Here is a 14,746-nt window from a genome sequence, read left to right on the forward strand (position 1 = left end):
AGTAAATGTCAATTTGGATTTAAATCATATAAAATACGATTAAAGTAGACAAAGACAATCTGACTTTTTGCTCCTTTTGTGCCTTCTTTTGCTGTAAACCTTGAATTTTTGTGAATAATTATTTATAACAAATTGAAATAATAAACAATTGAACATGCCACATGAATTCCTTAAAATAAAATAATTTAATATACTACGATAAAATTCATTCTAATAGCATGCTATGTTACAACAATTCAAACTATGACAACAAATTAATCAAGCGTACTTAATTTTACCTTTTAATAATTAAATAATACAAAACGGATATAATTAAATTCTATATACCAATTAAATTGCAAAGTGGATGCTTGTATAAAATTTGAACAAGGAAAAAAAAAGGATTTATGGAAAAAACTAACTTCAACGAAGTTGCTGATGATCCTGCCCCGGCCAAGGCCAATAAGCGGGTTGATCTTCGATAGCGTTAAACATGTTACATAGGCCATCGTTACCCACCGTTTGATTTAATCGTTGGCTGAGATCTGTTGTCAAAGGGTTTTGTAGGAGTTGTGTTAGACTCGAATTCGGACCCAGAGATGTCATGGTTGGGTAGATATTATTTGAAATTTGATTGTAAAATATTGGGCTCTCTTCTGATTGTGTCATGGTGCATGTTACTGTGTTGAGATCACAACTGTTTTCACTTCCATTACTCCACGAACCTTCGGTTTCTTTGTTTAGATTTATGGGTCTAACACCATTTGCTTCTCCACCTTTTGCAGCCAATAACTGAATATGAAAAATGCAATCTTGATAATTGTATGATATTTCTAATCCAATTCTTGAATTAATAACACATACTATGAAGATTTTACTTACATACTAATAATACTTTTAAGATTAAACACAAATTTATATAATCAGGTTGACACGAACATGACGCATTTAGCTAAACATGTTCGTGGGCTCGACCCAAAGCTGACCCTATCCCATTTATACCTTGACCCAAATCCGTGAAATTTGTGTTAGGTTCATGTCATGTTAGAAATTCACACTAGCTTCTAAACATGCATAAACACTCCCTTGAATTTCCATTCTACCGGCCCGTGAAAAAAAGTCGATGGTGTTTTGTCTTTAATTGTAAAAATGGTATTATACCTCTGCATGAAGTTTCTTGTTTAGGTTCTTGAGAGCATCATTATCAGCCTTGACGGACTCGAATTGTCTCCTCAAGACATCATAATTTTTCTCCAACTGTTTTGTCTTCCATCGCGTCTTCGGTTCTGGAACCATATGGCAACTTGCCTTGGCTGCAACCCAAGAGCGCGAGCCAGTTGAGTCTTTCTTTCAGGCTCAAGCTTGTTTCCCAGCTCAAAGCTCTTTTCAAGAGCCTTCACTTGTTCCAAATTGAGCCTTCTCTTCTTCTCTCCAAGCTGTGATCCATCGTCTTCCGAGAGATCATCATCGGCCGCAGCAGCACCACGCGTTTCGTCACACCTGTCCATCCCAGAATATGACATAGATCTCCTCATCAAGAGTGTCTGAACACCTGCATACAAACAATAATATTAGTAAATTTTAAGACCTACGCAACATTTGACTTTATAACCTTAATTATACTGCATGTTTGCTGATCAAGAAAGCCGCATGCAGATCTAGAGAGAGAAGAGAGAATTAAAACCTTGGAAGTCATGAGGAGGGTGGTGGTCATCTTCATAGCCAAAAAACATGGCTTCAGGTGAGAGGAAGGACATGTCAGTATCCCTTTTTGAATGTGAAAAGTTAGGCCAAAGTCACACCAAGCAATTTAATTGATAGCTGTATGGATGTGTGTGTTAGTCTGGATATTATGGTATGGATCTTGGATGGAAAAAGGAACATGGGGGTGACAAAGACATTAGAGAAATGTCAATAAGCTGTTTTTAAATCTCAAAAGGAGATGAGAGAATAGAGTGGGAGTGGGAGTGGGAGTGGGAGTGGGAGTGGGAGTGGGAGTGGGAGTGGGAGTGGGTTGGCTCTTTCAAATATTTTTGATTTTATTGCAATTTATTTTCAGATTCTTATCTAAATATTCACCTGCAATGTGATGCTGAATTTTTTATACCAATAAAAAAATAGTTATAGAAACAAGCTCACACTAACGTCATAATCTTATTTGATGTATAGTTTTTCAATTAAATTTATCATATTAATTAAACAACTTACAGATGTTAAAAATAAACCCTAACTTGATAAGGGTGCACTACTAGAAAAATAAGCTTTTGCGACGGCATTTTTGGTCACAAAACGGTGGTAGCAGTTACCCTGTTGCGACCATTTTGTGACCAAAACTGTGGTCAGAAAAACACACGTCGCTAATGGCCTATTGCGACCAACTTGTGACCCATTCTATAGTTTGCAACAAGATTTTTTGCTACCTTAAAAACGGTTGGAAATCAGTCAGATTTTGCAACCATGAGAGCGGTCGCAAAAGTTGCCACTAGAAATGCGGTTGCAAAAATAGCCACCGCAATAACTGTCGCAAAAATTGCTACCTTAAAAGCAGTCGCAAATCTTGCTACCATATAAGCGGTCGCAAATTTCTGGCCAATATGTTTTTATATGTATATTTTTTCCGTTTCATTTGCTCATAATTTTCATATTTGTTAATTAAGCATTTATTCAACTTTCAAAATTATATAAAAACATTCCACTTAAAATTACAAATTAAAATGTCAAATAACATATTAAACATCCAAACATTCAAATCTAAGTGTTATAGTCTATCTTTTAACCATAGTTACTAACATAACTTCAATCTTTGTATTCTTATTGTATATAGTATCTTTCTCCGCCTTATCTTTTTTCCTTTTCGGTCGCAACCCCTAAATAATTCCATTTAACATTTTTGTTTCTATTCTTTCTTTTCCTTAACGAGTTTCTTGATAACCAAGTTTACTTTTCAATCTACAAAGCAACCAATGTATAGAGGCCAAAGAAATCAAGAGTCAAGTAAGGCTTTTTATTATATTCAAAGTACTCATTCAAATCATTAGGGGTGATCAAACAGGTCTTACCCGCTAAAACCAGCCCAGACCCAATTAATGGAAAAAATTTGACCCGGGGACCAACCATAATGCTTATAATCGGTTCGGATCCTAGGCGATCTCTCGGATCCTAGAACCATTTGCTAGTATTGAACCTGATTTGTTCAGCTAGTAAATCTTGCTTCGAACTGACTCCAATTGGTACACTAATTGACAAATAATATCATATAATATGAGAAGAATGTTAAACAAAAAACCCATTACATATTGTAATTAGACCATAAGAGCTTAAGCTTTGCTAGTTACCTCAGACATCATTTAATTCGGTGAGATAGGAGAAAACTGAATGCAGGATGCAAATATGACCGTTGCTATAAATGTGCAGGTGAAGTAGAGTAGAATGCAAAAATATCACCTGTGTGGGATAGGAGAAAACTAAATATAGTAAATGCAACAGTTGTCTAGCCCAATAGCTATTAGTAATATTGCTGGAGCTTCTTGAAACTAGAAATTACGCAATCTGCAGAGTTATAAACATCAAAGGAAAAAGCATTTATATTAATATTTAAAAATAAATAAATAAATAATGAAAGTTTTGAACTCAAATGTGCACGTGAAAAGATAAACACTAAATATTAATGTTAAAAGGATTTACATACTATGGACACAATTTGGTTTCTTCAACCGTTCAGCCAAGAAAGGGTAACTAGTAAAAACTTAAAGAAATGACAAACCTAACGACTCATGTCGTGTTGATGGTTGACCCAGTCCCAAAAGCTTGGTTCATCAGGCCCATTTTGATATCCAGAATCTGTCAATATGATTAACAAACTACAATTTTATCCCATAAAGGGTAAACTAAGTTTAGATAAAAGTGTTGTGTGCATACCAGAATTTTCATTAACAATGTAAGGTGGTGATACAAAAGAAAGCATGAGTCTTTTGCATTTGGGCCAATGAATTAGAAGGCTTCTTATTCCAAGTGCATCTCTAACAAATCATAGTGTTTTTGAGCTCTCCTGAAATATATATATATATAACAATAAAAAATTATATAAACAAGAAGTCAGATTATGCTATTTCTAGAGGTGACATGGTAGAGTTGAAAAGCATCTAGCTTAGTCTTGTTAAAGAATATGTAGAGATTTTTTTTTGTTCATTTAGTTAAACAAATGAACATAAGCACTTGTTCATTTATGTTTATGAACATTTGCTTACATTCGTTCATGTATGTTCATGAAAGTTTGTTTACATTTGTTCATTTAAGTTCATAGTGTTCGTCTGTTTACCTTCTTTTATGTTCGTAAGTTTGTGTTGTTCGTTCCTTATATTCGTTAATATGTATTTAAATTTTTGGTCGTGTTTAGTAATGTTAGATCCATATTCAATAATGTCCATTCGTTTATGTCATCAACCTTCTATACTTTTAATGAATGAAAACAAACATGAACGGGTTCATTTTCTTAACGAACGAACACAAACAACTCGTGTTTGGTTTCAGTTAAAGTTAAACTAACGAACATGAGCATACGTCATTCGTGTTCTTCAGTTCGTTTACAAGCCTATCTAACTAAATAAATTGGTACCATTTAAATGAATGGAGCTTATTTACCCCTCAAAAGTTACCTGCCAGTATATTAAAGCCCATGGCGCCTTATAACATGAAAGAAATTAAGGAAATGAAATGAAAAGATGAAAAGGTCAATATGGTAAATGGTAATTCTTAACTAATCTATATTTTATATTAAAAGCCTATATGTTAGTAGTACTAAATCTTAACACCTTCACTAAGATTAATATTTCTAACACCTTCAGCTATATTCTTTGTAATTTTGTTCACCAATTAGACACTCAGTGATACCACTTCCTTCATCTAAAGTGGCATATCATCGAACACCTTGTGTGCAACAAAATATACAATGAAATCAAGGAACATGCCACAAATACACACCTTGAAGTTACAATTATAGCTATTGTTTTAGCATCAGAAAGCGACATTCAGTTACAATTAACAATGTCAACCGACATTTAGTAACAATTAACAGTGTCAACCACCGGCATCGGTAAGCATGTGGCATTCAACAGAATCCTCTTTACAAGCCTAATTCTCAATTAAGGCACAACTGAATCCATTAGAGTAGTTGCTTACTTGCTTTTCATATAATTATAACCGAATTTCATCATCATCTATCAACGAAATCAATTAAAGAGTTTACACTTACAGTCATAACCTAATTTATTATTATCATCATTATTTATCAGTTGAATCCATTAGATAACCTAATTTCACTATCATCTATCAATTGAATCCTTTAGATAACCTAATTTCATTATCATCTATCAGTTGAACCTAATATCATCTATCAACTAAGTGATTGATGAACAAACAAACAATTCATCATCATGAAATGGCTAGAGCACAATTACAGCTACATAGTTTCAAACAATGTTAAATTCGTGATCTAAACGCTAATACCAACAACCGTTCAAAATCCGTGGCAAATAATTACGAAATCGAATAGTACCAAATCGAATAGTACCAGACAAATTAACGAGTGATAGTTAACATATACGAGTGAGTGTCTGAGAAATTAAACGTACCAAAAGAAATAAGCGGTGGAGGTGCTGAGTAACGCTTCACGGCGGATGGAGTGGCGATTTCAGAGGTGCTGGTGATAGTCGGAGAAGCAGATCTGATAAAATTAGGGTTTCAAATGCTTGGGGCGTAATTTGCTTTTAGAAGTTACAGTTACACAATTTAACTTTGGATTTTATTGTTTTTTAAATTTTGTTGAAATTTTAAGTTTCAATGGAAGTTATCAAAGTGTTTCATAATCAATTTAATTAAGTTATTGCTAGAATTAAAACTGTTGTTGCAAATCAAAACAACCTTTAAAACACTGACTGTTTAGTCACCGGTTGTAAAAACTACTCTTTCAACCATTAATTTGTAGAGAGAGAGAGAGAGAGAAGCAACATGTATATCCTCGTGGTGTGATTATTTTTCCGGGGCCGAGACACCCGGGCTTGTGTCTCCGGCAAGGCCGAGACATCCCAAAGCCTTTGGGGTGACCACTCCCTCCCCCTAAGGATACCAAATTTGTCTATTATAAATCAATCTTATTTTTCAAACAAAATATTATAACTTTAAATGATTTATAAGCATGTTTATAGTTATAGCATAATATGACGGTTAACTCAAAAAAACATCTATATACCCATCAGGGCCGCCTCCAAGAATGATAATAAAAATTTAAGCCTCATGCGAAGAAAATTTTTAGGCCTCCTCCTTAAAATTTAAACCCGTCAATTATATATCAAAAAATCACAATACGAATACAATTATTCTAACTTTTTAAGTTTTATGTTTAAAATATCTACAAAATCATATCATTTTAAAACTTTCAAAAATATTAGTATACTTTGACTTGTATATATACTTCATTAAAAAGTTACAAGGATAGAATTAAATAAAGTAATAAATTTATAAAATCATTAAATAATATAATTACATCAAAAAAACTATTTAACTATGGCGATAATATGATAATAAAGAATATATATTATACAAATTACTAAATTATAAAGTAAATAAAACAATTAAATATAGGTAATGTAATAGTGTTGTAGAAAAGCAATCAATATAATATTAATATGAAGGTAACTTTTTTTAATTTTAATAACTTATTTTAATAGAGTAGATTTAATAGGGGCCTAATAACAAAAAGCAACCAAAACTTAATCATTTTAACCTTCTTTCTTATTCTTCTTCTCCTTTTTCTTCTTCTTCTCCCCAACACAGCCACAAAGCAAAAAGAACAAATTTCTAATGGCTACTTATGCTAGATCCGCCTATGAAAACTCCGATGGTGCTTCTTCACCTTTGGCCCCCTTTTATTTTGGGCCTCGTGCCTTTGCATGGTTTGCACAGCCCTAAAACTGGGCTTGATACCCATGGATTCTTAAATATATAAGAAGCATATTGTTAAAAAAGATAGTGTTGAACCTTTAAGATAGACATACTTCAACTACTACAACATATTATTGTTGAGTCAAAGATTTGACCAAAATGAAGTATATGGAAGATTGAAATCTTCTCAACCTTCTCAGAATTTGCTAAGTATGGATCCGGGCACACCTTAGACCTCCGAGCAAGCTTTTACTTAGCCGGGTACGATATTTTGTCTATCGGGCAAGGTTATCTTCAAGTAGTCTTCTTTAGTGGATATCTGAGCAGGGTTTGCAAATTAGTGCATTGCCGGGAAAGGTTCACTAGTTTATGTAAATCCGGGAAATGGTCACTTTGTCAAGAAAGTCTGTTCTTCAAAGCCAAGTAAAGTTCACTCCCGAGTAAGATTTTGGCTATCCAAGCTCATGAAGCCAAGTGATTGGAAGACCGGGCAAGGTATTCATTAATAATAGTGGTCCGAAGAAGCTTGATGATTGAAATGGAATATCACTAAGTAACATCGGGCAAGGTTCAACTCAAGCAAGGAATAGTACTCCCGAGTACACTTTGCTAATAAGTTCTTTTATAGCAAGGAGTTGAAATGGACCATTGAAGAACAAGGTTGCTCGTAAGGGTTTGTCGGGAAAAGTCTGGCAAAGTCAAGAAGATTAAAGTCTACCCGGTGAATATTTTACTTGGTAAAATACTCTTTAAGTAAAGTCTACCCGGAAACTGATCCCGGGCACACTTCTATGTTGCCAAGTTGTGAAGGATGGCAGAGTACACAGCGTACTCGGAAAATGAAGGCTGAGGCAAAGCCTACCCGGAAGACTTGTTTACACTTAGAATATTTTCTGATTATGTAATTTGAATCTATATTTACGTTTATGGTTTCTAGAAGGAATGACAGCTGTCCTAGGGTGGCAGGCCTATAAATAGAATGTTTTAGGGCACGCCGCCTAAGGACAAGACAGAGAGCGACACACTAATTAAAATAGAATATTTTGTGTGACGGCTGTCCTAGAATACGTACCGAAAAACCCTTCTTCAAGAAACCCTAAATCGATTATCCAGTTTGTATGATTGATATTATATAAATGGAAATCTTTTGAGTGAATCTTGTTTGTGTTGGTTACCTTTGAATACTGATTAAGCAACTGTATGTTTGTTATTGATTTCGCCTTTAACAAACAGTTATCTTTCTAAATATAGCAACCCGTCATTAACTCCCTTTTCGACACATCTATTTGTGTGAGTTATGACATGATTAAGTAAGATCCAGCTGAAATCAAGGGACTTGACAAGTGGTATAAGAGCTTGTTGCTGCTATTTTGGAAAGATTGTTGCTGATTGAAGATTTAAAGAAGAATGACGTCAGCAGACTACTGTTACATTGAAAAGTGACGTCAGCAACTATGTTCTTCATTTTTCTTCCAGATCTACAATAATTTTGGTGTTTTCACTTCCTTTTTTTGATTAAAGTTTTAATCTTTATATATAAATCTTGTTCTTTTCGCATCAGACACCTCGGATCTGAACAATCGGTTTTCAGATCTGATTATTTTCGAACTTTGTTTTTACAAAAAAACTACTTTTGATTTCTTAAAATGTCTGATTAACGAGAACAAGAAGTCTCTACTAACAAGATTCCTAGACTGTATGGACAGGAAAATTTCACTAAATGGAAGGTCTTGTTTGAAGCAGCCGTTTGCTATAATGATGTTGATATGTGGAACTCCATCAAGAATGGTCCACAAGGGGAAGTTGAAGAAGGTGCGAATCCAGCAGCAACTGCTGCTGTGAGAGAAAGGATGAGGAAAGTAGATGACAAGGCTTTAGCTATGTTGAAGCTAGGTCTGTCTTGGGAAATACTTACCAAGGTTGCACACCATCCCAATGCCAAGGCAATGTGTGATGAAATACTTGAAATGTTTGAGGGAAATGTTGAACTCAAAAACATCAAGAAGCAGAGACTGAAGCAGCAGCTAGAAAGATTCAAGTATAAAGAAGGAGAAAGGTTGAAATCAATTCTGGAGAGGTTCTTAGCAATTGTGAATGATCTCAGAACCACAGACTATGTCATGACATATTTTGACCTCAATACCAAGCTGCTCAACTCTATGCCAAAGGAATGGTACACTGCCTGCAAGTTCATACTTACAAAGCACAACTTCAATGAGCTAAAAGTGGATGATGTAGTGTGCTTTTTTCAAGCTGCTGAAATAGAGAGGATAGAGAATGAAATGATCAAGGAGGAAAGACCCTGCTTCAATGTTTCAAATGCATTGATTGCACCTATGGGCAATTTGACTACCAAGAATCAACAACAGATACCTATCATTAAAGAACCTGTTGAACTCAATTCTGATACTCCAAAATCATTTTTTGGTGTGAGCACAAGCAATCAAGGAAACCAACAGATGGTCAAAGCAGTGATACACAGGCATTGCTTTCAATGTGCAGCTGATTGATGACACTGATTCTGCCACTGTGGCAAGTGGAAATGTTCCTCACACTAATGGTGGACATGGTCAAAGCAGTGATACACAGGCATTGCTTTCAATGTTCACTGAGTCATATAATGCATTTGTTGCAAAGAACTTAATTCACACAAGTGTAGTACAAGATGATCTTGAGCAGATAGATGCTGATGATTTGGAGGACATGGATTTGAAGTGGCAAGCAGCTATGTTGGCTCTTAGAAGCAAGAGGCTTTACAACAGGACTGGTAGGTCACTCCTATCAGGACCAAATGAAAGAATTGGTTTTGACAAGTCAAAAGCCATTTGCTACAGTTGCCAACAGCCTGGTCATTTTGCACGAGAATGTAACATGCCAAGAAATTTCCAAGTAAACCAATTTCAGAATCCACCAAGAAATCAGCACCCTCATTATCAACAGCAGCCTCAATATCAGCAGAGACCAAACACTAACAACTTCAACAACAACTTTAACAACAATTCCAACAACAACTATAATCCCAACTTCAACAACAACTTCCAACCTCAAATGAACAATCATGATCAAGGAGTGCCTCAAAATCAAGGTTTTCAGAGAAATAACAACCAAAACCTTCAAAATGTTCCTAACAACACTGTTCCAGCCAATCAAAACTAGATCAGAAATCAAGGAAATGTTGTTGTAACAACACAACATGAAGGTAACTTTGATTGGAGCAATCATGAAGAAGATATTGCAGATGATATCAAGAGGGAAAATGTGGCATTCATTGCTATAATTGAGAAAAAAGCTGGATCATCATCTCAGGTACATTCTGCTCCTACTATTGATTTAACTGAAGTTATCAATGAACTGAAAATGAAATTAGGAAAGCTGGAAAGTGAGTGTTTAAGAAACAAAGTATCATCAATGCATATGAGGCAAGTGAACTAGTGAGTGAAAAAAGAATGAAAAGTTTGGAAGAAGACTGTGTAAATAGTTACAGAGCTCAGAAAAGATTCACCACTGAAATTGATGGGTTGAAGAAAATGATTATAGAAGAGAAGGTGCTGAACACAAAACTGCAAGCTGACAATGAATTCTTGAAGAACTTGGTCTCCACTGGAAACATCTGTGGAATTTTAAACCAAGTTAAAGAAAAAGACAAGTACAAAGTAGTACCACCACCTTTCAACAACAACTTTATGCCAAGAGTTGATAAAGAGAAAAGAAATGCATATCTACAACAATTCAAAGATGTCTTTCAAGACAAAGAAGAACTTGTGGATTTGTACAAGAATGTTGAGGTTAGTAAAGAGGAGAGTTTGTTGTGAAGAAAGAGTTGAAAGAAGAAAAGTCAATTGGAGTTCAAGTCTCTGAAGATGACCTTGAGTCAATTGATTTGAATCAAGATGACTTGAGTGATCTGAGTGATCAAATTACTGAAGAGGAAATTAAAGCTGCTGAAAGAGGAAGAAGATTCAAGAAGCCAGAATCCATTGACAAATTTCCAAAGTATCCACCTGTCACATCAAGAATGAAGAAACATAATGAAAGAACAAAGAGAGAACATGTGTCCTTTGATATATGTGAGAAGAAGAAGGTAAATTACAATGCAGTGAGACCTCCAAGCAAAGAATTATTGGAAAAGTTAAAGCAAAAAGGCAAGAAAAGGGTAAAAGAAGATGTGAATGTTGAAAAATTTATTCCAGTTTACCCTATTTTCTCAAGCATTGAAGACTTTGACATTGGAGAAGTAGAAACAATGGAGGAATATGAAAAGAGGAAATCAAGACAAAGGGAAAACATAGAGGAGGAACCTTTGAGTTTAAGGGAAATTATCTTTGTTAAAGGGAAAGTAGAAAGAAGTGACATTAGGATAGCTGAATTTGTTCCCTTCACAATTGATTTTGACAGTTTAAAATCTAAAAAGACAATTGGAGTTGATTCACCAAGACCAAGTGAAAGGTTCAAGAAACCAAAAGAACATGAAATATTCAAAGGAAAGGTTTGGTGCAAGAAGTGTGATGAGTATGGTCATCATACAGACTCCTGCAATGAAAGATTGAAGTTTCAACCATTTCATGTCCCAGATGGAACAAAGTATGGCCAAGACTTTGTCCTGTACAAACAAAAGTATGATGTATATTTGGGAAAAGGAAAGGTTTGTGGAAATGAAACCATAGACAAAGGTGAAATGAAATCAGCAAAGGAGACAAGGATTGGGATGAAAACTGATGTCATAACAAAGAAGCAAGTGACTAAATCAGCAAGAAGAAATATGTCTCCTAAGAAGCATGAAAATGTGACCAAAAAGAACTATCAGCCTTTGAGAATCAAACAATATATTCAATTTGTCAACTCAGACAGTTCTCAAGGATCATCAAGCAGTGAGAAGACAAGAAGAAGAGGTGGATTTCCAAGAAAGAAACCAACAGAACTCACTGGTGATGTGATGAAGCATGGATATGAACCACAAGGTTTTCTTTGGAAACCTAAAACAGAAACAAAAGTTGAGCAAGTTCCTGATGTGAGAGACTACTCTGAAAAGAAGGACTACGTGATAAAGGAGTATGCCTCTGACTTAGCTGAGTATCAGAACTCAACCTCACTAGTTAAAACCTCAAGAGAGTGTGGTTATGAAACAGACAATTCAGACAATCTAGAACTTACTCATGAAGATCCTGAACCAACAACACTCACTTCCCAAGCTGTGTCTGAAACTGAATCTAATGAGCTGCAAGTTGATAAGACTTGCACTTCATCACTCAACTAATCAAATTTTCTTATGTGCAGGAACAGTCCACTCCTCTGAATGACATATGGTACATGGATAGTGGTTGTTCTAGGCACATGACTTGTGACAAGAGGTCTCTTGTCAATTATGAGGAAAAGTATGAAGGACATGTAGCTTTTGGGAGTGATGAAAATGGCGGAAAGATTATTGGAAAAGGAATCTTAACAAATGGGAAAGTCTCATTTGATAATGTATTTCATGCTGAAGGTCTTCAATACAATCTACTGAGTATATCACAAATGTGTGATAAGGGATATAAAGTCAGTTTTGATGATTCCCACTGTTTCATCTTGAAGCCTGAGTTTGTGATTCCACCTGAAATGATTATGATGATGGAACCAAGAAATGGTAACTTGTATGAATTGAATATGAAAGAAGCTATCTCCAGAGGAGGTGCATGTTTTGTTTCCAAAGCCACTGAAAATGAGTCAAAATTGTGGCATAGGAAACTGTGCCATGTGAACTTGAAGAACATGAATAGACTTGTTAAAGGTGAGCATGTCACAGGCTTACCTACAAGAGAGTTCAAGTTGGAAGATCATTGTAGTTCATGCCAAAAGGGAAAGCAACACAAATCTACTCATAAGCCAAAGCTCATAAACTCAATTGATCAAGTACTTGAATTACTTCACATGGATCTCTTTGGTCCTGTGAGTGTGCCAAGTATAGGGAAGAAAAGATATTGTCTTGTGATCATTGATGACTATTCAAGATACACTTGGGTTTATTTCCTAAGTACCAAGGATGAGACTACAGAGTTGATTAAGGGTTGTGTAACAATGATTGAGAACAAGTTGAATAAGAAAGTCAAGATGATGAGAAGTGACAATGGCATTGAGTTCAAGAATGGAGTTATGCAAGAATTCTGTGAAGCAAAAGGAATATAAGAACAATTCTCAGCTCCTAGAACTCCTAAACAAAATGGTGTAGCAGAAAGAAGAAATAGAACTTTAATTGAAGCTGCAAGAACCATGTTAGCAGATGCTAACTTACCTGTCACTTTCTGGGCTGAAGCCATAAATACAGCCTGCTATGTTCAGAACATGGTGCTTGTCAACAAAAGGCATAACAAAACTCCAAATGAAATATTCAATAACAGAAAGCCTTATATCAAGTTTTTCAAGCCCTTTGGATGCAAATGTTTTCTTCTGAACACAAGGGGCTATTTGAACAAGTTTCAAACAAAATCCCTAGACTGTTTCTTTGTCGGATATTCTACACACTCAAAAGATTACATAGTATATGTGAAGGACCATTTGAGTGTTATAGAATCATTTGACATCATTTTCAATGAAAATCAATTCAATACAATTGATGGTGCAGCATGGCTGTTTGATCATGAGAAGTTGATAAGGTCCTTCAAGATTTATCCTGAAGACTTTGATGAATCTTTCTACAAGACAAGTGAAATTGAAAAGACAAAGAAGAAATCATTGGACTTGGAAGAATTATGGAAGAAGGTTGCTAGAAAAGAAAAGGAGTATGTGAAGAATTCCTCATGTGACACTGGTGAACCTGATCAAGAAAACAATCACAATTTTGAACATGATCATACTGAGAACAATCAAGACAATCAAGATGTACAGAATGATCAAGTTCAGAATGAGGGTGACACAAGCAACCAAGCAAGTGGAGAAGAAGTTGCCTCTACTGCAAGATTTCAAGATCTATTTCAAAGATTAAACTTAGAAAACAATGGTGCATCTACTTCAGGACAACATAATGACGAAGCACCAGAATTTCATGATGCAGAAACTGATTTGATCATTGAAGAACCAGATCTCAATGAAACAAATCTTGACACAAATTTGTCTACAAATATGATTATACAAACTCCTTATGTGGAAAAGAATCATCCTTCTGAAAACATCATTGGAGATTTGCATGAAAGAGTTACTAGAAGTCATTCTGAAATTGCAAACATCTGTCTTTACTCATGCTTTCTATCCCAAATAGAGCCAAACAACATTGCTCAAGCACTAAAAGACAATAGTTGGGTGGAAGCAATGCAAGAGGAACTAGCACAGTTCAGAAACCTACATGTGTGGGATCTTGTCGATAGGCCAATAGACAGATATGCAATAGGAACCAAATGGGTTTTTAGAAACAAAAGGGATGAAAGGGGTTTGGTGATTAAGAACAAAGCTAGACTTGTAGCACTGGGATGTCTTCAAGAAGAAGGAATAGACTTTGAGGAAGTCTTTGCTCTTGTTGTAAGACTTGAAGCTATCAGGATTTTTCTTGCATATGCTGCCTCAAAGAACATTAAAGTGTTCCAGCTTGATGTTAAGTCTGCATTTCTAAATGGAATGATTGATGAAGAAGTGTATGTAGCTCAACCTCCAGGTTTTGAGGATCCAATGTATCCAAACAGGGTGTATAAACTAAACAAAGCCCTTTATGGCTTACATCAGGCTCCTAGAGCATGGTATGATGAGCTGTCAAATCATCTTCTTGAAAATGGTTTTAAAAGGGGAGCCATTGACAAGACATTCTTCTACAAAAGAAAGGGATCAGATTTGCTTCTGTTACAAGTGTATGTGGATGACATCA

At 35.3% G+C, this 14,746-nt stretch overlaps 1 long non-coding RNA gene and 1 pseudogene across 2 annotated transcripts; both read right to left on the reverse strand.

Annotated features, from left to right (window-relative positions):
* Nucleotides 1-373: 373 nt before the first annotated feature.
* Nucleotides 374-1,912, reverse strand: LOC143559673 (homeobox-leucine zipper protein HOX21-like; annotated as a pseudogene). Its single transcript, XR_013139982.1, has 3 exons — nucleotides 1,664-1,912; nucleotides 1,141-1,531; nucleotides 374-771 (listed from the first exon to the last, which is right to left on the reverse strand). The product of XR_013139982.1 is annotated as a homeobox-leucine zipper protein HOX21-like (transcript).
* Nucleotides 1,913-3,314: 1,402 nt separating this feature from the next.
* On the reverse strand, nucleotides 3,315-4,676 carry LOC143559674 (uncharacterized). The gene is made up of 3 exons (XR_013139983.1): nucleotides 4,635-4,676; nucleotides 3,743-4,027; nucleotides 3,315-3,423 (listed from the first exon to the last, which is right to left on the reverse strand). It is a non-coding gene; the product is annotated as an uncharacterized LOC143559674 (long non-coding RNA).
* Nucleotides 4,677-14,746: the final 10,070 nt, after the last annotated feature.

This window comes from Bidens hawaiensis, unplaced genomic scaffold, assembly GCF_021521415.1.
Source record: "Bidens hawaiensis isolate Kalapana, Puna unplaced genomic scaffold, B.hawaiensis_p1.1 tig00020020_1, whole genome shotgun sequence".
NCBI classification, from domain to species: domain Eukaryota; kingdom Viridiplantae; phylum Streptophyta; class Magnoliopsida; order Asterales; family Asteraceae; genus Bidens; species Bidens hawaiensis.